This window comes from Syngnathus floridae, chromosome 12, assembly GCF_059516105.1.
Source record: "Syngnathus floridae isolate MCC-2025c chromosome 12, RoL_Sflo_1.0, whole genome shotgun sequence".
Lineage (NCBI taxonomy): Eukaryota > Metazoa > Chordata > Actinopteri > Syngnathiformes > Syngnathidae > Syngnathus > Syngnathus floridae.
Genome location: NC_142424.1, coordinates 4,413,115 through 4,435,218, shown reverse-complemented (window position 1 = coordinate 4,435,218; position 22,104 = coordinate 4,413,115). Strand labels below are relative to the sequence as shown.

The window sequence follows — 22,104 nt, the reverse complement described above, 5'->3', positions numbered from 1 at the left end:
AGGGCCAGTTCCGGGTTAATGAGGATATATGGTTTCCCTCCAAATGTTATTTTGATGGATGTGAGCTTTGTGCTCTGTATTAGATTCTGACATTTTGCAGGAATCCTATGAGCCATGGACTTAAACATTGTCTCAGACAGCGGAGCCTTTAAAAAAAAAAAAAAGAAAGTGTTTTTGCTGCCCATGTGCGTAAACACATGAAGAACTGGAATATCACTTAGTAAAACAAAGACTACTGCCCAAGTTGAACTGTTGGTGAAAGTAAAAAAAAAAAAAGACAAAATCGCTAGTTGTGTTTGTTTGACTACACTGTGGTGGACGAGAGTCTCTGCAAACGTGCGCTCTGACAAGAACGAGGCCTTTGCTTTGAAACCACAAACAGAGTTCATGTCCTGCTAACAGCTTTTTAAATCTTGTCATTAAAACACTATATAAGTCCACGTACAACATGAAGGGCAACGTTTTGAACCTGAGGTGGGGTGGACTTTTTCAGCATGACTCCAAACAGCTATTTAGTGCTCTCTCACTCAGAAATGACCACAAGAAACACTTGTAAAGTCCTTTTTGCACTGCACTTGGTTTTTGTGGTACAGTACAGGATGGGCAAGCAAGACAGTGGCCGTATTTGGCTCCGGTTGCTAAGCTACTAAACAGGAAGTAGCCTGGTGTCTTCCTAAGAGGACATTTAATACAGGTGAGGCATGTCTGGCTATGCTATATTTGTATCCAAGCTAACTTAATGTAAAAAAAAAAAATGATGATTGATTCCAACTCCCACAAGTTCACATTATTTTTAGTCCCTAAAAACTCATATGATGACATAATAATTGAAAGCCTCGTGAGTTTTTGGATCAAAGTATTACACTGATCTGCAATCGTTTTTTTTTTTTTTTATATCAAAGCACAATGTGTATATTAACAGAAACATTACATGGTGGGGGGCTTTGGCAAGCTGTCCACTCACCGCACGGGGGATGTTACCAACTTGTTTGTTTGTCTGTGTAATGGTTAGCAGGCTACATTCAATGCGCTTTTCTTTCGCTTGACTTTAATGTGGTTCTTGTTGGCCTGCTGCATATGGAAAGTGGCTTTAACTTTTGTTGCCGGTTGGCACGACTTAAATACGATTTGAGTTTTGACTCTGATTCATGGAGAATGACCGGAGGCCTTCAAGGATGAGCGTTGACGATTTAAAGTATTTTAGAACATTCTGCCTGCAACAAATATTAATTGTTGGAAGCAATAACAGACTATAATTAAGTGATTTTATTCGTCATACATTTTTCAATTGGTAATCACAATTCTATTCGAGAAAATATCGCAATTGGCTGTTTTTAGGAACAAGCGCAAACATGCTAATCACTCATCCAGTTCACTGCCCGCATGGGATCCTCAAAGGTGAAAAGAACAAATGAGCGCTGGAAGACATCAGTCAGAGCCTGTTAGCCAGGCCGGCGTCCTCGCCATTGTCACAAAGCGAGACTCTTGGCGTCTCGTCCACATTGCCGGGTCATGTTTTGGAAGTGAAGGGGTCGCGCCCCTTCTGTTCCCCCCCGGCTGTCGCCACCACCACTTTTATTAGGATCCAAACATCATGTAATTACAGCCATTTAGCTGCGGACGAGTCGCAGAGAGTTGACAAGTGGGTGCAGTCTGGGCTCCCATTCAAAGAAGGATGGTGACCCATCTTTGGACACTGTCACACAACCAGTGGACATGTTTTATTTAGCTTATAGTGAATTTGAGGACTTTGGGGAAGAAAAAAAGTGACACCATGGTTAACTGTAACCACGCCACACGTCATTAGGGCTGTTATCGGTGGCCGCATCAAAGGATGGACCGAGGGAGACGTGTAACAAATCCTTTGCTGCTTAAAGCCAGATAAGCATCATTTATCACTGCGAGTGCGGCCGGCCCATTAACAACCACGGCTCCATTAGCACTATCTGCAAGGCTTTTATAATGCTTTGTCTGGCCACATCTTTACGTTTGTACGAGGAAATCATTAAGCATTGTTTGTGTGAGGCGGATGCAGCTTTTAAGCTAACAGCGCGGCTATCTTCGCTGGGGGGGGTAGGCGCCAAAGTGTTTTGACTGATTTGTAAAAGCGGTCAAATAAGTCCAATTAGACAAAGGTTTTCATGTTAAAGTTTGTTAGACTTTGCTTTTTGCAAAAAGCTTGTTGCTCAGCTTTTTGATCACAAACTATTATTTGGAGAAAATCAATCCATGTTGGATTGCTGATTACCAAAGAACAGGAGTACCAAGGCATTTCTTTCTAGTGGAAATAAGAGAGTTGACTTAGCATTAATGTCGCCAAGGGTATGTTGATGTTTACAGATACAACAATTTGACAGTAACCTTCAGAGGTTGGGTCGTTCGTATCTCAAGTAATAATCTCTCATTTTCAAAATCCCCCAAATGTTCATGCCACCCATAAATGTCCATGTCTCCTACTGCCAGATTCTCGTGGGAACAGGCTAAACAGGGATTGTATACACAACCCAGGCCAGTACACATTTCTGCCTGTGACATTAAAATTGGAAGATGAATGTTTACCAGGAGACAAAGTAGAGGCCACCATCATGTAAACTCTTCTCAAATTAGCTACTTGTTGTCAGAAAGCCTTTTCCGCCTTTCAGGTTTGGAGAAAGAAACCCCCCCCATTGCCCACCGCCCACCCCCGATGGTTTATAATCCCGCCTCTTGTTGTGCTGAAGAAGCTGAAAAAGGTTTATAGTAGCGGGGGAAAAGGGCTGAACAGTAATTTCCATTTGACCCTTGCTCTATCTCATTGGAAGGACGGGGCCATGGGGGGGTTATAAGTACGGCTGAGGGCCGGAGGATTAGGCTGCGAGGGGAGGGTGGAGAGGGTCCCATGCTCAGACACAAGATGAGGACATGTTTGTATGAACAGACACTGGAGTTCATTGTCCGCTGCACTTCCTGCGCCCGGCCGGCCCCATAGCACCCTCGCCAACATAAAATGACCCCCGTAGTCAATCCACGGAGGTATCTGAACCCCGTGAATATATTTGCGGCACACACATGAATCCTCATGCACTTCCTCTTCTGCTGATCGGGTGACATCATTTACAATCATTAGCGGGACACCAGGAAGTGCTCGCATCACAGGATCAGGTTAGCCTGTTCGGGATGAGAGATTATTCTTGACCACTGGGTTTCATCAACGCCTCGCTTTGCTTTCAAGCGCGCGGCATAAAAATGATTAATTTGCGCCGAAATTCAAGCCTATTGTTTTGTTTCAAAGAATTCCGCCACGGCCCCTGCGAAACCGACGTTCCGCTGTCGGCAGTTTGCGAAAATGAAAGACACACTTGAGGCTTTGATTGCACGACCTCATCGTTTATATTTAGGCTTCCTCTGATGTTGGCGTCTGACCACTTCAAATGTGACATGGATGCAGGCAGGGGCTTTTTGGTGGTTTGTGAGGCCGGCCGCTTTCGGGATTTGGGCTGGGTCGGCTCTGGTGGAGGCGCTCAGAGCTCAAAAGGGAGCGCTCTCGCCAAGGCCGGGCTCTTGCAAGTGACGCAAAGCTTCCTTGAGGCCACTGGCGTCTCGCTTGCTTGTCTTGTGTGACGCCGGCCGCAGCCGCCACAAGTAAGGCAGGCCTGATGTCGCTTTAGGGTGAGAGCGAATCCGTGCACGTGTGTGTGTGTGTGTGTGTGCGTGTGTGTGTGTGTGTGTGTGTGTGTGTGTGTGTGTGTGTGTGTGTGTGTGTGTGTGTGTGTGTGTGTGTGTATTCAGTGCCGCCGGTTACTTAAGACGCACGCTAAATTGTTGATGCTAACAATAGAACAAATGATTCCCAGCCAATGTGCTGCAGGACACTATTCAATTACTCTTAATTATTTAGAAAAAACATATCTTTGTTTATCTATCTATGCCGGTGATGTATAGTGACAGGACAAAGAATTAAATGTCTAATGGTGCCATCAACAAACAGACTGGTCATAATTTCTTGTTGTGCTGCTCTCGTCAGAAAGAGACTCACAGCAGGGCTAAAACATGACTCCGTGTGGCGGCCATGTTGGCAGTTGAAATCTTCCCATCCAAAGTAATGTACGGACATACGGACCGGCCATGTTGGGAGGGGCAACGGTCCCACCAACAGTAATGGAAATCATGGAGATTAGCCTAGCATCGTCTTAAAATAGCATGTCGAATCCACCAGTTCATATCTGTACCTGTTTTTTTTACACAGGCACTAATCATGTACACGTCTCTCGGCCAAGTATTTTTGGTAGAGTACATTGTTAATTTTGTTACTCAAACCCTCCGGGTATCTAATCGTGACGGAATTGAAAATAGGAAGCGCTAACATCCTGGCTAATAGCTAGTTTTCTGTAGTTTTAAAAAAAGTTTGCTATATTTTCCTCGAGATGATTTATCTTTCTAGGTCAGGGAATGTTGGAAATCACCCTGACAAAGGGAAAACAAAAAGCCTCCCACTCTGCATGATGAAGGAGCCGATTTTCCCCGAGAGAGAGCTTGAGACGCGGGCCTCGACCTTTCACACAATCGCCGGCCCGACAATACAAGGCAGCCTAACCCTCGCACACCTTCTATTGTGCGGCGGGCAGCAGCAGCTGGCGAGAGTCACATTTAGGTGTCACGGGGCAACAAATGTTGCTTTAATTGGAATAGTGACATTAGCTCATATTTCCTCCCTGCCGCGTTTATGAATCCCCCCATGTCCATTGTTTGCAGGGCCGCTTTGACGTCGCCCTGGCGGTCCCGGCTAATTGAATGAGTGTGTGCTTGGACCACGTTCAAGGAGAGCCAGCCTCCGTTGACCTATGTTTGCGTGTGTGATCTCGCTCCACAAGGTTGCCCGTGTGTTAGTGCGAGCAAGACCAAGCAAGCGGGATCTTTTCTCGGCCTCGCTGTCATGTGTTTTCTCAAATTGGACTGAGCTTGCAGAGACGGGAAGCTGAGAAATTGATTTATCTTTTTTGACTACCGTTGTGTCTTTTTCAGAGATTCAATCAAGCCGTCATGTGAGCTCAATCAGAATAAAACACTTTCAAAGGGATCGACGAGGATTTTCTCCCCCCCCCCCCCAAAAAAAAAAATACACATGGACCTTAACATATTTCGGTTTATTTTAATAAATCTCGATATCCTTCCACCGTTGATCCACTTTAAGATAGCTTTTATGGAGAACAAAATCTGCTTGTGTAATTGGAATAAAATCTGGATAAATCAAATTTTATATTCAAAGCTTAATTGGATTTACCATTTCCTATGCTCAATATTCAATAATAGTGGGTGTGCTTAAAAGCTCTCAGCAAATTCTATTTGCATGTCCGAAATGGAGTAGAAAACAGGAAACGGCCATGAGAACGTGCTAAGCGCGTCACTTATTTCGAATTCCGTGCATCATTATTTTAATTTGGGTAGATGTCAAGATGGGGACTCTGAATTGGCTCAACGCCTGGATACTCCCTTTCTTTAATAATCTGAGGAGATTACTGGTAATCTGGGGGCATTAAAACACGCCAATCCCTTCCCTAATACGTGATCTTAACACTGGATCAAGAAAACTTGCCACAATCCAGGTCAAAAGAAGCAATAAGAAAGATTTTAATGACGGAATGACTGATTTGTGGACTTTCGTTAGTCTGCTAAAAAATATTTTGGAGCAGTCATGCAATCGAATTCTCGCCAGAATCGGACGATAGAAATGCTGTCAACATAATTTGTTTACGTCTCACATGCTAATCTGCAAAGTAGTCCAAGGCAAAGCCAACGTTGTGGCGGAACAGGTGCCTCGACCTCCAGAATCCGTGTCAACCCGGGATTACAGGATGTGTCACTGTGGGATTGTTAGCGCGCCACCAGAAGAATTACGGACAAGACTGAGATTGCAAATATGGAAGATTAAGAGCGGAATGAGACGCAGATAGTGCTAAATTCACAAGATAATCTGTTGGCGTGTCTTGATCGAGATATCCCTCATGAGAAAACAGAATTATGATTGTGTGTGTGTTGATTGAGGATTGGTGGGGATTATTGCAGAGGAGGAAGCAAGTGATGGCAGTTCTGGACTTGAATTTCTTTCCGCACTTTAATTCAAAACAACTTTAAGAACTGTTAATAAAGCGTTGATTGATATGACTTAGATAGGAAAACTTTTTTGGGTTGGTGCGGTGTGCCAAAGGTGAACAGGATTTTGCACCTTGAAGGTTTTACATTTGTTTTGACGGAAGAAATATGGCAGCACAGTATGTGTGTGTGTGTGTTACAAAAAAATTCCCCTTTCATGTCTGGGTTTCAGTTTAGATCATAAAAAAAAAATATCTCAGCCATGTTTTTTTTTTTGTTTTCTTACTTCTTAATCTGTTTTATACATGTGGTCAGATATTTGCGGTCAGCTCACCAGAACTAATGCGATCAGGGCCCGCAAAAGTGTGCCGGGCCCCCGAGTATGTACTCACTTGGAGCTCCGAGTGGTTTGCGGGGAATTCATTAGTGTGTGCACAGGTGGCTAGTGTTACACTGCACTGGTGAAAGGCGGCAGCTCGAGCTGTCCCTCCGCCACTCTCCGTCCTCACCCCCCCCCCTCCCTTCCCCTTTTCCTGTGTCATGGCGTGGTAAAGCTACACCGGCCTGGATGACATTTCCAACGGGCCACTGATTAGAAAATGCTCTGTACTGAAACAACAGCCTGTGATCTTTATCAAACTTTAACATCCTCCTTCCCCCCCTCCCACCTCCTCTTCAACCTTGCCATCTATCCGTCTCAAAGGCCCCGGCCGGCTCTCTTGGGAGAGAACTATAAGTAGTCCATCAGGCAAACTGCATTAGTGTAACTTCGTCCCAGGAAATTAGCAGAGCAGAGCGGCGCCAATTAGAAGTCAATAGCTGGCTTTATTAATCGAGCTAGCCATCGCACTTGATTAGATTAAGCCGGTGGGGGTGGTGGGGGGGGGCGGCACCAGTGTGTACGTGCCAGTGTCCTTGTGTATTTATTCATCTGCATTTGTGCCTGTCCGTGTGTGTTGGGTCCCACGCAAACAGTAGCAGGTGCTGCTGACTGGCCGATTCCGTCTCATTGTGACTTTCTGCGGCTCGCTCACAGCTCAGTAATATGTTGATATTGACCTTTTCGGACTGCGTGCCCTCAATAAAGGCATGGCGTTCATAAATAGACAAGGCCGATTAGTTAAATGGAAAATTACAGATCAAGTGTGTATTGATGCAATTTGCCAGCTATGATGAGTAGAGGCATCGTGCGACGATGATTTACCATAGTTTGAAATTACTAGTGCGGTCACAGATTGAATTGGATTTCCATTTTTTTTTCAGCAACATGTAACATAACAATTGTGTTTTAAATGCCAAGGATTTTCCAAGTAGCCCCAATAAATAAATGGATTTTCTATGTAACTGTAGTTGGTCGACTCGGAATATAAAAAATAAAAAATTCTTGCAAGATAGTCATTACATCCCCCTCGGTAGGATTAAAGTGTGAATTTCCCGTTCTATGTGTGTAATCTGCAAATCTCCGTTTTTGCTGATAATCCCTCGCAAACTTGTTTTAATCTGTCTGGCATATATGATGCCTGACACCTGTTCGGCAACGAGCACGCTCGGACCCGCCGCGAGCATCTCGCCGCTGTCCCAGCGCGTTTCATGTTGCACGATTCCGACTTTTTCCATAATGTCGGCGCACCAAAGGCGAGTGATGTCACACTTCCAAGGAAGCGTTTAGAGAAAGTAACCACAACCACTAAACACAGTGTAAATGATGCTTTCAACACAAGTGGGAAGCCAGGGTTGGGTCACATGGTGGAAACACAACTTCCAGATTATCACTAGGCCACATCAGATACATTTTGTGTCCTGTCCCAAAATATATTTTTGACGCTGATTTTGTGAATGCTTTTATTTTTGTTGGACCACATCTGGTTTTTCATACAGATTTTGAAAACGTGCTCGAGAAATCAAATCAGTAAAGAATATAAAGTCAAAATATCCGTTGCCATGATACAGTACTGGTGTAATATTTAAACCATTTTAAATTTTTGTATTTCTGCAGATTTAAAAATATTTTTCAGGGTTGTTTGAGTACATCTAGGAGCATTTAGATAATGTTCAGGAAGTATTTGAGTACATCCAGAAGTGTTTTGTACATGAACACTTTTTGCATTTTAATGATAGTTATTATGACAGTCCTTTTTTTTTTGAGGTGGTGCTCTGTGTTTTGAGAACCACCGCTTAAAGCAAAAACGAGACATCCGTTTACGCCGACTTTTTTTTTCCAATCCCTTGCATACGTTTTGATCCCTCATGGTGTTTGCAGCCATCTAAATAAATAGATGAGGGGGGGAAAAATAGTACAAGATAATATTTGTATTTTACTGAGCTGCATTGAATTGCCACTGGGGCTTAAAGTTTTGAATTTCCAGCAGCAAAGATCTAAAGGCTTTGTGTGCCTTTTACAACATGGGAGTTAAAGAACCACAAAATGATCAACACAGCAAAGCCACTGTAACCCCTCTCACTCTCGCTCTCACACACACACACACACATGGACACACCCCGAGAACGGCAGGAGCCAATCTGTTGCTCTGGGCTCCATCAAATTTTAAATCACAGCTGCCTCTCCCGGCCGGATTGGCGTGTTGAAATGTATTCAGTCACTTTACAGCGACGCACGACAACGCTGTCGGGATGCGTACATGGTAACATAGGAGCCCGGAACATCAACGGGCTCCACTGGCCCAGAAAGCACACTTCCCCCTGGGCTACGTCTGAGACGCTGGTGGCTAAGTCGGCCTGACAGCTACACGCTTTAAAGGATGCATTCCCCGTCCGCGCAAAACGTCTCTTTGGCTGCCAATACCTTCAAAAATTGAGCTCATATGGCAAAGGCGATAAAAGAAAGATGCGTTCAAAGAAATTGCCCGTTATGGCCGGCCTTTGGGTTTTATGAGGCGCTAGCGACGTAGTTAGCGAGGGATCAGTAAGGTTAAGCTGTGTTATGCGTGTGGTGGGAATTTAGTTGTTTGAAACCTGCAAAAATTGTTCTTTGGTGTGAATGTGAGTGATTGACTGGCGACCAATCCAGGGTGTACAATTGAGACAGGCCCCAGCTCTGAATGGATTTTCAAGTCACGTTCAACCTCTTTTTTTTTTTTCCTCAAATGAACGTGAAAAAACACTTTCATGCCCAAACAAAAAAGTAATGATGCTTTGATTTGCAACTTGCATTTCAATCATGACTGTGCTTGTAAGTTGAAATATTTGTGAAGAATTGAAATGCCGTTAATATGTTCTAGCCACTGACCAAAAATTTCAAAATAAAAAAAATAGCACTCTACATCAGTGTTCATAATTTTAAAAAAACTATTTTATAACAGAACTACATAGACCTTGCAAATGGATCTATTTGTGCATCATAATTTCATTCTTCAATGCTCAAGCAGAAATCAATTTCTTTCCATCATTCCTGTTTTGTGCCGCTCATCACATTTCGTAAGAAATTCCCGAGAGGCCTGACGGAAAAGAAGAATGCCGACCACGAAACATAATTTCACCTTAAAATACATTCCAAAACAACACGTCTAATTCCTCCCACATTAGACAAAGTATTTGCTGCTGATTCACACACAAGCAGGCTTTGACCACAAATCTTCCTCTTGCATCAGTGGAATTAAATTGGTGCCCTCTTCTCCAAATTTTCCCATATTTGACAAAGGGCCCTTTCCCCTGGCGTCCCAACAAACAACACCATTCACACGCGCCAAATCATGTGAAGCGCTGTAGAAGACATGACCAGCCGCTAACCTCCGCTCGCTCTGGACTCAAGCGCACCTCGGGAAATCAATGGCGATGACTCAAAAGTCCGCATAAACAAAAGCCTTAATCCGCCTCTTTTTAACATGATCCTCGCTGCCTCGCTGTTATTCCCACTTTTCGACTCTTACACGAAGACGTGTAAACACAGACTCAAAGGAGTGGCGTCAGACGTAATAGAAATGATCTGTCAGTGCCTCTTTGAATGGGACCAAGACAAAATGATGGAAACTATTTACAGCCACCTAAAAACAATCTGCTGGCTTGTGGCTAGCTGAAGTGTTTTCCAGAGGCAGAAAATGGACTTGGCTTAGCAGTGAACAAAACCAACTTGTCTATGTAGTTAACGTTTTGCTAGGAGCTAGCTAGCGTTTGCTTTTTATGCTGTCAAAGCAGAAGCCAAAAAAATGCCAATTTCACAAATGGTAATAACTGATCTCTATTCCGGCTTTTTTTTTTTTTTAGATGAGACAGAGAATCCGGTGGTTTGTGGGTTGGCGCAAGACAACACATTTTCTCCAAATCTTCCTTTTTATCCTTTCAAAGCACCAGTGGTGGGAAGTAACAACATGGTTGCACTTTGTTACTTCCCACCAGTGGTGTTTTTGCTGCGCTTTCCCTGCCCGCCTCCTGCCTTTCTTCCCCGCGCTGTGTTGCTACGTGCGCACGTGTTGCGGTCGAAAAAGCAGCACTTATTAGGTGTCACGTCGCGTTAGAAGCTGTGACCTGTCAGGGCTCGTCTCGCCACTTATCTGTCACCAGCGGCCTGTTGAGCGTCTGCCGCTGGATTGAGGCGGCACACCTTCACTATGGATATTTACTGCTCAAGCGTGCCCCCCCGACAACAGAGGGGTCAGCCGTCGAGATGACCCCGATTGTCAAATAACAACAAAATACAAAGACGATTTACGGCCTTTGAAACCCTCGGGCTTAATGGCCAGACAGCCGTTATCAACAATTAGCATCTAGCTTGAGATGAGACACATTTTACAATACTTTTATTAAAAAGAACAGAAAACAGACTTAAGAAGCTTTTATTGGTACATCTCTAATATACACACACAATACAGTGGCTACTTAGTTACTTGAGTTACTTAGTCGGAAGGGGCTTTTGAATCTTAAGGCATAGCTATTAATCATGCTTGCGATGGGCCCTGGAAAAACTGGAATGTGAGCTTGTGACAGTGATGGAGGTACGCTGCCAGGTTAGGGCGTCAGGTAGCTGCCACGAAATGTCGATCAGCGCCGCAACATGCCAAAAGACCCGTGACGCGCCGTGCCGTCCGATGGGTTATGAAATCAGGCGGGGATGGCGATGGAGTGACACGAAGCAGAGGCTGTCAGGAGGGAGGAAGAAAAAAAAAATGCAAGGATGGGATGTCAAGTTCCGTTGGCCGCCCAGACGTGGCACCGCGATCTTTGCTGAGACAGCTGCGAATGCGCTCACCGCGTGGTGCTGATGTTTTTGTGTGTCACATCAAAGACTGAGCTGACTGAGACTGAGCTTAGGAGCTAAAAATGGACCCCTTTCGCCATAAGCGTAGCTAAAGCATTTTTGTGTGTGCATCAAGACATGACGTTTGAACTCGCAAGTGGAAAAAGAAATTAACTATGCTAATACAGTGGTCTTGAATACAAAGAGTTTTAGGCAGACAGTAAAACTGTATCATCACACTGCTGCATCAATTGAGCTTGCGCAGGGGCATCTAAAAAGAAAAACAATTTAAAAGGAAAAAAATTGGGCTTTTTTGGACCCATAATGAGTTATTTTTGACACCAATGTTTTTAGACATCACTCGCTATGAATCCAAAATAAATCCAGACAATGTATATTTGATCCCTTTAAAGGCTGAAGCTCTTCATCATGATGCTCCTCATCTCCAATTTCTGCTGTACTTTCTTCTTTTGCCATGATGGTCAGCAGGGTGCACTCGCTTCTTCTTGAAACCTCCCTAATGAAACCTTATCCATGCATCTCGCCCCCTGGTGGTTGGCTGACTACTTGATGAGAAACTGTTTTTGTTTTTTTTAGACACGCAGCAGAGCCCTCATATGAAATGTAAACATTGTTGACGATCAAATTTATTTAATCACGGCAATCAAAATTGTGTTTATAAATATATATATAATATTTTTTATATTTATATAATTATATAATTATATATATATATATATATATATATATATATATATATATATATATATATATATATATATATATATATATATATATATATATATATATATATAGTACAGTTTAACAATTTGTGCTATTGACAAATGTGAGAAAGAAGTTTTTTTTTTTCTTTTTTAAATTTCGCTTTTTAAATAAATAGGGTTCCTTGCTTATGTAAGCTCCAGAGAATGGAGTTCATAGAACTACAATTGTAGAATATGATAGTCTGGACAGTTCTATTCAAATCACACGAAACCACTCTGTCTGAAGAGGCTCTTCAAAATATCCTTTTGTTGAACTGCCAGCCTGCATGCATATTTTAACACGCCGTGTAAATAATTTAGACACTTTTATGGCCGGACTCATCCAACTGGTGTTTGGGCTTCTGTTTGCACACACGCAGTCGAAAACGAGTCGCCGAATGTGAAATGTGACACGGCGCGGCACGTGACGGAGCGGCGTGGCACGTCAGCGGGCGCTGTAAGCAGAGCGCCATGTTTGCGGCGACGCACCTTCCTGCTGTCTGTCTTCTGACTCGGCAGCGGAAGGGCTGAAAAAAGGCAGATCTTGTGATGGGTGCGCGAAGAGCGCAACGTTTGGCCTTCATCCACGACTCCTGACCGTGACTTCACCCCCTTACCTCCTTCAGGGCCAGGATGAGGAAAGAGTGAAAGGAGAAAAAATGACTGACTGCCAGTAAGAGATTATGGTGCACGGCACGAAGGCCCTGGAGCCATCATTAAACTACTCGCCCATGCCATTGAATAAGGGATGTGTTTTAAATAAACACTAAAGCACATTGTTGGGAAGTCAGGAAGTACAAATATCTCTCTGCCATTGGATTTATTAAGTATTAGTATACAATAAAATGTATTGACTGTTATTGCACTGAAACAAAAACACTCAAAAAGTGGCATTGCGGTATCTTCTAAATGTGTTCTGATTTTTTTTTTTTTTTTTTGTCTGTGTCCATATGCCATCTTTGTTTTGTAATGAAAGGCGCATATCCCTGCTGGTCTTTTCAAATGTGAACTGTTGTCTCCATGTCAAACAGGCTGAACAAAAGCACAGAGCTCCAGGGTGAATCCGTCTGAGAGACGAGAGTGCTTCATGCGGCCGGAGTCGGGAGATCAATATTTACAGACACTCCTCTTCTTTAGACAGCATTCATGTCACAACGAACAAACAGCAAAGGTAATGTCCAACCCGCCCCCTAACGACGTTCTTTTGCTTACCTCATCTCGCCCCTCTCCCTTCTGCACAGAGACAAAAGGTAAAGGTTGACAAAAGGTGTCTGTGGATCTTTTGAGTGGCACACAGCGGCCCGCCGTCTGCATTCACCCGGCAATTATCTCCATGCCGACTTAATCCCGCCTGTTAAGTGGCTGGCTAAAAGCATGTGTACACAGACACGCGCGTAAATGGGGGGCCGGAGTGCAAGGTGGCGCGCGCCGTTTATCTGCGGGCGTCGTCGCACACCTGATATATGGCCCGGTCTTACAGGAAGCCACTCTACATGACCTTGGCAAAGATTGGAACACACACACGACTAATGCAGGTTCAAGCATCAGATGGGGCTACTGTGCTTTCGTGGACTCGTGTCACGCCAATAAAGGCCAAATTGCCATTGACAGGCTTCTAAAATGTTTATAGTACTACTCTAGATTTTTATTTTCTAATAAAGATTCATAAATTGGTTCATCTTTACATAGTAAGCACTATCTATCCATCTATCTATCCAGCCATTAATCCTGCTCGCTAGTTTAAATAGCTAGCTTGCGAGCTAGTTAGTGAGCTTGTTGGCTAGCTCGCTAGCTATCCAACTATCTATACTGTTCTGTATACTGTATGGTACATATATATACTATACTGTATACAGTGTACAATGTTTTTCCAAAAGTATTCACGAACCATATTTGGAATAACATTTTAAACTTTGCATTGCTCTAAAATAATACTTGACCCCCAGGATTCAGTATAATGCAGGTTCTAGGGTATAATGTATAGATTTGCTGATTTGTTCTATTGGTTGACCTGACTCCGCCCACCTCTCACCCAGGGCCAAATCCCTCGTCAACTCATCAGTCAGCTCCATTGTTTGCTGACACATTTTTTGTTGGTCTGCCAGGTGATAATGACTTGTTTGTACAGGTTTTGTAGCTTGGGTTGTTGGCCTTTGTTTATATGGTTTATGACACCTGCCAGCCTCATTTGCCCATAAGTCTTTGCGCTTCTCATTTGGTTTTGAAACTGCTAAAAACTATGAGAAATGGTCACAGACAATTAAAAAATAACCACGTACTTTTTTTTTGCAGTGCAAAAGGCTCTATAAAAATGACCATTCAAGGATGGGACAAAACCGATGAACAAGACACCAACAGTAAGTGCAAGAAATTATTTTGTATTTTTTTTCCTCACAACTGTACTCAAAATGTTTATATTATTGAGGCGATATATTTATCCTGCATATCCTTCCCAAAAATTATGAGGCCTACTCATGTTGTCGGGCTCAACAAAGACATGTCTGCCATCTAGTGGCGATTGTTGATATTACAACTTGAAACGCACTGACGGCACAGCTCAAACGCAAGCCTGAATCCCCAAAGTTGGATAGAAACAAGCAATCGTTTTGCTACACATTCATTTGATGAAAGAGGTGCCAAATTTCAGCGAACAGAGCATAACAATATTAAGAAACATGACATTGTTTGAGTGAAACCCAACCCAGATTCCTTTGGCCTCCAGCCTTTTGATGCGTGCGTGGTCAAAATGAGCAAAAGCCGCCTCCAAACGGAGGTTTGAGTGAGGTAACTGGAGCCAGTGTGAATGGACTCATTGTTGCTTCGCCTTAATAAGGCGTGACAAGTGAGGCGTGAATAGATTCCCATCATTAGGCCCCCTAAAAATGCCCATTAGAATCAATGGGCCACACTCCGGTCAGACTTTCTGTCTACCAGCCAGCGTGCCTCCGCGCCCCCCCCCCCCCCTCCCTCCCCCCCTCCTCCCCCCCTTTAACATGCAGGACACTAGATACAGTTACAGCCACCCAGCTGAGGTGAACTCCAACAAGGCAACTCTATAGCCGCAGCCCTAACACCCGGCGTAATGCAGTTGACGCCACGCTTGCGGGAAAAGGGCAACGCGATGAGAGAGGCGGGCGACCTCTATCATGAGTGCTTGTCGGAGCTAACGTGAATAGAAGTCCTGATGTTTACAAGAAAGCGTGTACGTGTCCACAAGTGTAAGTGTGTAGCAGACAACGGGTCCAGGCAGCCAGCGTGGCTGATAAACTGCAGGGATTAGCAGCCACTTCTGGAGCCCAAGTGGCCCTATCAATACAGGACCGGGCCCATTGATCTGTTGTCTGGACGGGTGCTGGCGCTAATTCCTGGACCTTGGCTCTGAGTGCTGCTGGCTGGGGAGCTCGGAGGCGGGGGGTGAGACTGACTGGCTACTAGTGGCGCCATCCGCAGACCCTTCTGGATTTGAGGGCTCAGCGTTTGCCATAGAGCAGCTCAAAATAGCAGCCCGACCGCCGCGCGGCTAAGCAGGAGATAGACAAGCGACGTGCTAATGGTAATTTGAAAACACGAATCGTCACGGTCGGGCTCGTGTCATAAACAAACACTTTGGTTCAAAAAAAGCTTTTTCTAATTAGAACCGATCACTGTGTCAATTGGCGGAATACTCGACATGCTCCGAATTATCGCGCTTAAATGACATGCTAAGTCCGCTACGAGAATTACAGAGCGTGGACACGTGCAGTTTATCTGGAATAGAGTAGTCCACATTAACACCTCCTTAAACGGCCGTCCCCATGGAAGATACGGAGGGCGGAAGAAGAATTAAAAGCCTAGGCGTCATGAGGGTAGGGAATTATCGGGGTGACGTGCTAGCTTGAAGAGTCAAGCAAAGAAGAACTAGAATAGCACTCACCAAGACTAACTGCATGTTTTTTTCTTTTTCCCATAAAAACAGCAAAAGACATTAAAAAAAATTGAGAAATAGTGAAAAAATGATAATAAAAATAAAATTAAGACAACCCCATTCGAATATAATAGATTTACAACAGTGTCCAGGCAAAAACAAAACATATGGACAAATATGGAGTCAAATATTCTTGCTGACAGGTTTTAAAAAATTGTTTTTCAGTGCACTTTTCCGATTCCTTGGCATGGTTGTGCTGTTGGTTTGACAGCTGGTCACAAACAATTTGACTGTTGAACGCCTGACTCAGACCCTGAAAAATTGTTTATGATGGCTCGTAAGACATTTTGACACCAGGGGCTGTTTTGGCGTTTATCTGTTGGGGGGGATGGAATGTTTCTCTCTGCTCACCTCGCTAAGAGTTTATGGCATGTCTTCAGGTATTTCCACAAGATGAATGTAAGCTTTTTGTCAAGGCGGAAAAAAGGGGTCGAAAAAAAATCTGTTGATGCATTCAAAGGCCGTTTTGTTATTTTAGTTTTGGATGGAAAGGGCGAGAAAAATCCAACTGTGTGCGGACGCAAACGGATTATCGCCTGACTTGCCAGCTGTCCGTGCAAAATGTAAGATTTCCTGCATCAGTGTGACAGTGACGAATCAGCATGTGATGGGACGCCTCTTTGTTGGCCTTTGTGTCCCCTCTTGCCAAGATTTACTGCCTGTTTTTGACAACTTCAAATTGCTAAGAAAACAAATCTTGTCCAAATCTCGTGATGCTGAAAAATGTATTTATCTATGATTATTACATTTTTCTTCCTATATACACGATGTGGATTATAGCCAAATTCCTGTTTGGTTATATTATATTATCCTATTACTACCCAAGAACCCCCCCACCACATTAGTGGGTCATCTTCACCCCTCCATCAACTCTCATCTTTCAGCCCAAACGTCCCCCTTAAAATAACTTTTCACCTCCAAAATTCTTTCCAGAGGAAGCCATTACCCTGAGCAGGCGCCCCTCTCAGAGGAAAGCCATTCATATTTGATTGGCGTCTGAGCAAAAATGGCAGTAATGTGCGCCGTAATCGCCACAAGTGTAATCAGGCAGGCTTCTGATGGCTTAACGGCTGGACGCGCACTCCGCTAGTGTGTCAGGAGTGATATTGTATGTGGCGGCTGGGTCACATTTTCTTTTTTTCTGAAAAGCTCCCTTTTGACTTCTAGACGAGAAGCTCCTTAAGTTCCACTGACATTTGGAGCTTGGATTTTGGGGGATTTTTTTTTGTATTTGTTGAACAGGAATACTTTTTCAATGACATATTAAGCAAATAATCCAAGCTAAATATGTATAAAATGTAAACATATCATTATGATATAATTAAAGAATTGCTGCTTCTTCTGGTGAGCGCATTTTGGCCAACTGAGGCAAGCAGATGTACAGAAATTCGTAGAGATGGTCTCTTAGTAAGCAAAAACAATGTTAGTTGTTCTTCACAGAGGATAAAGACTATATGCCTGTGAATATTGTCCTACTGCCTGTCTGCATTTGTTGTTGCCATGTTCAAATATTCAAAGGGCTTTAATACTCGAGTACTGATCATGCTACTCATTATTAGCCCATCAATAGTGTTTGGCATTTTCTGTTAGCATTAAGCTAAACAGACTTTTCTAATGCTAAGCTGTGTGGTTGTTTTATACACACACGTAAATGTATTTGTATTATATTTAGTTTGACAGTAAATTGAAACTGAATTCGGGTTCTCGTTTAAGAATTGTTAACTATCTGCCTAACTGTGAGTTGAGATCTTTTTTTTTCTTGCTAGTCAAAGCATAAAACGAGCCGAATGATGACTTTTATCCCGAGAGACTCGTAAATCAGGTCGTTTGGACGCATCTCAACAATCCACTTTGTAGTAATGCTACATGGTGATATCATGATAGCGTTAGTTAGCGTGGTTACAAATGCGTGCTAGCAAAACAGCCTCTAGGACTGCTCGACTCATGTGGCCTTGAGACTTTATGAGCCTTTTAATAACTTCCATCATCGGCATTCGGGTTTCGTCACCCAGCCAAGCGACACAGAATTCAACCAACTTTACCCAACTAGCATTTAATAACAGACATTGAGAAGGGCCTCGCTAGCTGGAAGGAAGCAAAGGAAGGATGGAAAGTGGCGAAGGGGGGGGCGGGTGACATCGTCGCTGAAATGGCTTTAATGTGTCATGAAATCGCGACAAGCGTGATATCAGGCGGGAACTTGATGGGCAAACCGTTGAAGCGCACTCCCTTCACGCGTCAGGAGTGAGATTCCATTTGGCAGCCTCGTCACGTTTTTTTTTTTGCTTTCGTAAAAAGCTTTTCTAGGATTTGCTAACAAAAAGGTGCTTTTGCGACACGTTCCATCCATTTCGCAAGGGGGTGGAAGGCGGCGCTTCAGCCAAGCAGAGCCGCAGTGATCTGAAACGGCGATTTATGGAAAATGAAGGAATTCTGTCCTTGGTTTTCGTCGGTCTCCTTTAACTCGGAGCCAATCCTTGTCAGTGGAACACTTTCAAAAGTTGAAGTTATTCTTTACAGATTGCTTCTCATTGAAGTCCTTGGCACCGTGTCCCGCGCACACATGCCTGGGACTGTTCACGCACATGTTTTTCGGGGTAGGCGCTCTTCGCGGCGTGTCGGCGAGGCCGCCATCCACCTAATCAGGCTTGACACCCGACCAGAGGCCCCCGGTGCCCTCCGCTAATTTCAGCCTCAACCGGCAACCTCTGCGCTCTCCCTCCACCGGGCCGCTCCAATCAGTGTACGCTGATGGCAAATAGCTTCCAGAGCTGTGCCAGGCCCCATTATTCCCACCAGCGCCACCGGTAACTGGTGCAAGGGCTCAGGTGAAATTGTCCAAGCTGGGGGGGGAAAAAAAAAAAAAAAGGACAAGGGTCACCCCGCGGCCGACACATTTTTGCACTCACATCAGAGCAATCAGCCGACTTTCGGTGAGGCCGTGACAGCCTAAGTGCGGGCGTACGCGTACATGCTAACATATGTACCTAAGATGGCACAAGTAAACACACACACGTGAGTGAGTGGGAGGGAAATTAGGGCCTAAGCAAACTCAGGATGCCAGCGAGTGCGGGTCGTTTAAGTGCTTCCGAAAGAGATCAGGTGGCCTCCGATGATTGCGGCGTTATAAGTCTTGGATATCCTCCTCAAGTGTGCCGCCATAATCATAGAGGGAGGACCAAATCAGGCTCCGGGGGGAAACATTACATCAGTAGGCTGTGACTAATATCAGTGGAAAAGAGGCACATTTAATTTGCTGTTGTGGTGCCAGAGAGCTCCACATTGCTTGGATGCCATACAAGCTGCCTATGAAAGATTGCAATCATGGCTGGCTCGCATTTGGAATTTACACCACCGGACTCGAGAGAGTACCGGACCGACCGCAGCCCATCGCTCTTATGCTACGCTAAGAGTGCCCTTTTCTAGTCTTGCGCTGTACAGTCAAATGAAAATCTGCAAAGTCAAGTCCAAAGAATACAATTTGGGTTTTTAATAGTTTGACCTAGACCTGAACAATAACATCACAGTAGATTTTTTTTTTAATTGAATACGCTATATTTTGTGTATTCGTTTAAGTGGGAGCCACGTTTACATTGTTTCGTGAAATATAAACATTTGAACTAAATCTCGAGTTATTAGCACAACTTTAAGAAGTTGTAGGAAGTACTCGACATATCGCGAGGCACTCATCTGCCTGAGCTTCCTTGCTCAGCTTGTCGAATGTCGTATCGATGAAGAATTATGGCTTGTTTGCTTAAGTCGGGAGGCAAGATCATAGTTCACGGTGCCGCGGGCCACAAGGCGCAGTCAACTTGTATGTGCAGAGGCGGGGTCGAGTGAGTCTTTAAAGCTCTTTAAGTGATTCCCTCAGTGTCTTCGCCCCGAGGGAGCGAGGCTCAGCTCGTTTCAACACATCCAAACAAAGCCAGGATCCGAGTCATCGATCATCCGGCCTGCGATTTGTGATGAGGTGTTTGCTTTACACGGCTCGATGAAAAGTGTAAATATCGCCGGGGCTTTTTTTTTTTTTTTTTGCACATCAAATCGTGCGACTTTATTTGGAACAACACGCGACTTGAAAGGATGGAGCTCGGCGTTGGACTCGTTTGACTTGAAATTGCTCTCGACTGTTTTCCAGAGACATGGCCAGTTATGTAACCGCGGATATTGCGAACACCAGCCTTTCCTCACTTTAGGACGTGATTGCGGCAGGGTTGCCATGGCTACAATAATACCAGGAAGCGAACAAAGAACAGAGGCCCCCATTTTCCCCATAAGCACAAAATTGTGTCGGCAACAAGCGCCGCGTGATGACTTTGGTTGACTTGTAATGTAAAGTGCACAGCAACGGCGGTGGCAGGCCCTTCTGCTCTCACACAAAAATAAACCTGATTAACTCTGAGTGACAGGGAAGCAAAACAGGAAGCCCATTCACCTTCTTGTCCTCCCATGCGACTGCTAGTTAATAGCACGCAGTTTGCTGCCATGTTTGGAGAATATTTTTTACTAGGATTTGTTTTTGCCGCTTTTAGGGTCAACAAGGTTTGAACGAAGAAATCAATCGATCATCAAGCACAGGACAGCAGTCACCTTTTTTTTTTTTTGCGTCATGGATGGGTTTCAAGTAAAGACATTTTTGCAAATCAACATTATGCTAATTGTGCTTGTCGCTCTCTTCCACCAGCCAGCTGAGCCGGTCTTATTTTGAGTTGTAGGTGACAAAAAAATTTTGCATTTCTCAGATTATTTCTTTTAACCTTTATTGTATTACTGTAAAGTATTACTGGATCAGTCGTCAATCCAGGTCAAATATTTTTGGGCTTGTGAAGTATTTTGTAAATTGACACATGGGCTGCAATTTTGGTGCATGTTAGAAATAACTTCTTTGATTAGTAAAGATCAAAAGAGAGGTTATTTATTTTATTTATTATTATTATTTTTTCTATATTTATTTATTTATTTATTTAAGAGGTACAAAAATGGACAGCAGGCTCAACGGCCCTTTTTCCACCCAGGTCAAAAGTGCACATGCTTGAGCACGAATTGAGCGCACGAGCCTATTATGTCACTTTGTTAATCGGGAATCTGTGCGTAGCTTTCTGTAAACTGGCCAGTTGGAAGACGGAATAGTAAAGTCGCGTCAATTACTAGTTGATACTTTTGTGACATTTTGTTTGGTGTTGTGCCGTGAGAGTTTTTGAAAATGGCTGCATTGGCTCAGTAAAGGTTAGCAAATACTGACCTATAGAATAGAGAAAGCCTTTTATTCGTGGCGCAATGGGGGAATTCCAGTCCTACGGCAGCCAAGTGCACAGTAGCAGCCCACAAGAATAACCGGACAACTGGCGAGAAAGTCGGGCCTGAGGAGTTTGAGTTTGCAGAGTCCCTTGTGCCTACCTTGGCCCCCGTCCAGCAAGACTCAGCTGAGTCCTCGGACACGGGAAGGAGGGTGAGATAATAGCGCCACTGACGACTGTGTGAGGGAGATTTAGTGTTGCTAAGAACCAACAAAACACCCCCTCGCCCTCACAGCCCATCAGTTGTTCCCCCCGTAGAGCTCAACAGAGCGCCTTGTGGTCGGATTTCACACGTGATCATGCGATCCGTGCGTGAGCGTCGGCGGGGGCATGAGAGGGCATCCCGTCCGAGCACAATTCCTCTCTTTCTTCCCCCCCCCTCCCTCCACGTCTCTGCGCTGCATCTCCTTCACCTCATCACCTCCTTGTGTATCTCGAAGGAATCCGCCAGGAGCGTCGCGGCCTGATGCGTTTAACAGTTCCTGCGTGAGCCGCGTGTGTGCGCGCGTGCCCGTGTTTCGTGCACGCACATGGGAGACGATGAATCCGTCAAAGAGATACCATAAATAGGGCGGCATATTTGACAGGACGGCCCGGGTGAAGAGGCTGGATGAGTTTCATGGTATATATCTCGGCGCAGGCACTCATCCCAGGAGTGTGCTCCTCCTCGTCGACGGAGTGCGGCTACGCTTTGATCCCGGCTTCTCTCTCGCTCGCTTCTTTTTTTTTCTTATTTTCTCCTCACTCCCACACTTTTCCTCCCCTCCCATCCCCGGATCCCTGCAGCCGTCTGGACGGCTGGCTCAACAGCCTTGGGGT

The 22,104-nt window shown here is 44.5% G+C and overlaps 1 protein-coding gene across 4 annotated transcripts in view; it reads left to right on the top strand.

Moving 5' to 3' along the window:
- Positions 1 to 22,104, top strand: part of LOC148389634 (uncharacterized) — a 191,283-nt gene that overhangs the window by 141,000 nt on the left and 28,179 nt on the right. For all 4 annotated transcript variants that reach the window (XM_088391123.1, XM_088391122.1, XM_088391125.1 and 1 more), the window contains 2 exons: positions 13,056 to 13,195; positions 14,317 to 14,381. The gene's annotated coding sequence lies outside the window, so the exon portion shown is untranslated. The remainder of the gene's footprint in view (positions 1 to 13,055; positions 13,196 to 14,316; positions 14,382 to 22,104) is intronic.